Source organism: Macrobrachium rosenbergii, chromosome 12, assembly GCF_040412425.1.
Source record: "Macrobrachium rosenbergii isolate ZJJX-2024 chromosome 12, ASM4041242v1, whole genome shotgun sequence".
In the NCBI taxonomy this organism is placed as follows: Eukaryota; Metazoa; Arthropoda; class Malacostraca; order Decapoda; family Palaemonidae; genus Macrobrachium; species Macrobrachium rosenbergii.
In genome coordinates, this window is record NC_089752.1 from 123,001 (window position 1) to 125,500 (window position 2,500).

Here is a 2,500-nt window from a genome sequence, read left to right on the forward strand (position 1 = left end):
ATGTAAGAAGGTTCGAAAGGTGTAACAAGAGGAAAACCTCGCGGCTGCACTGTGAAACAATTGTTAGAGAGGGTGGAAAGCCAGATAAAAGAAAGAATATTTGAACGGAGATACAATAGAAGGAATGAAAGAGGTTGCAGCTAGGGGCCGAAGGGCTGCTGCAAAGACCCTTGAGTAATGCCTTACAGTGCACCACGTGAGGTGCACTGACGGCACTACAACCCTCCCCAAGGGGGGTATTTCTTTAACGGATTAACTAATGGGAAAGAACAGAGAGGGAATTGGTATCCGACGATACAATACGTTTCATCAAGAAGAGATTTCTTAGCACTGATTGCGAAATTTCAGTAGCCATCTTAACTGCGATGCGATGTCAGTCCAAGGGGATGAAGAAAATACATTATTCACATCCTCAAGGAACAAGGGGAAACGAAGCCCTCCATTCTTACAAATTTACTGACGACGTTTCATGACGCGTCACATTTTCAAGGCTAAAAAAAGAAAATAACTTGCTCCACAGATAGAATGACGGTATTAAAAAAATATTTAAAATTCACAAAAAATGGCAATGCAGCGTTAAAAATAGGTACATAACTGAACACAGAACAGGAAAAAAAGGACCACAAAAGATATAGGTCAAGGGAACCAAGACACAGACTCACCAAGCCAAATGGAAACAGAAAATATGCACAAAGAAAATGTATTATCTCGATGCGTTCAAAAATAATTTCCATTCGCGGACAACTCATGACGAAACAATCAATTTAATGACAACTGCCCAAATAATTCGACCTAAAGAACTATTTGCAGACGATGGATGAATGATAAATATGAATAAACTGACAGTGTATCAGACTGTCCGATGTGTCATCACTTTCAGTATTTATCAAAGGCCTCAGTGATATATTGTGCACAATTTCACACACATACACACATAAACATACAAGCTGGCACGTCTATACATTTTCCCAAAACTTTTACGTTGATGCACTGATGTTTTGAATTTAATGATGCCTAATAATTGCGTACAAGTACTTTGCTGAAAAAAAAATTAATGAATTAATGAAGGCTGCACATAACAGGCGTGACAGAGCGCCAGTGCGAATTGAATTGAATTGAATATAGAGTTTAGGACAAAGGCCAAGCATTGGGACCTATAAGGTCATTCAGCGCTGGAAAGGTAATTGAGAGGAGGTAGGTAGCAAAGGTATAACAGGAGGAAAACCTCTCTGTTGCACTATGAAATATTTGTTAAGAGATGAAAGATACTATGAATGGAGGTACAGTAAAAGGAATGAAAGGGGTTGCAGGTAGGGGCCATGGAAGGGAAGCTGCAAAGCACCGTTAGCAATGTCTACAGTGCACCCCATGAGGTGCACTGACGGCACTAGCCTCTACGGGGTAGCGCCAGTGAGGTGCATCATTTTAGCATAAACAGAGAGCTAGTGATGATATATGTCATAAATGTTTTAATGTTAATAAATGTTTTATGCGAAAAATTGCTTGAGTCCTCACTCTCGCTCTCTCTCTCTGCTATTTTTCACAAGCTCCCAAAGTCAATGTATTTCACAGCCCGTGCAAAAAACTAATTTTATTTTTCCATTAAAAGTTTTGTAGTTTAATGAAGTTTTCGTCGACTAATTTTCGATGTTGTTATAAGTTTTTTTTTTGTCGGATTCTGTTAGGCAAAAACAAGAACTGTTATACTCTTTGCATAGCTATAGCTGCTTATTTACACACGCAGCCAGACACAGGCTCATTTATGCACACAGAAAATTGTTCAAGTATACGCACATACAGAAACACATACACTTTAAAATACGAATGACAATGTGAAGAAAATTAAGACGATTCCTTCTTTCTTCGCCTGACTGATGTGACGATTAAAGGCTGATTCACATTATACCATCACGTCACCGATACATCACGTCACGTCACCGTCCCATCAGCGGCGACTCACGCATTCAGCGGTAAGAAACTTGCATTACAAGCACCGTCACGTCACGTCCAAATATTCTTTCCGAGAAAACGTGTCGTGATGTGACGGTGGATGCCGTGTGCTTGATGGTTACGTGACGTGACGTGATGTTCGCAGTCCATTTGATTACATGTAAGAAATTCTCACTTACTCTGACGTGACGTGATGTGTCGGTGACGTGATTTTACAATGTGAATCAGCCTTAATGCAAACGGCTTTCATGTTGTTTTTGCGAACTCGCCTTTATGCGAAATCTTTCGCTTAAAATGATCTGAATTGCTAAGTCGAATCGTTTCGCTAGTGCATGAGGAATGTTTCCGGACGAAGTACCGTGTATTTAGTATACGATGAGATGATTAGAATACCTGGAACGCTGGATGTAAATATCTGATTTAGTTTGACAGAACTGAGAGAACGGAAATAGATAGTTTGGGATAATGGTCCAGACTTCATAGGTCTTGGATAACTCTGTCCTTAGAGAAATACTGTTAGATTGTTACACCTCCTCACGTTTTATTTTAC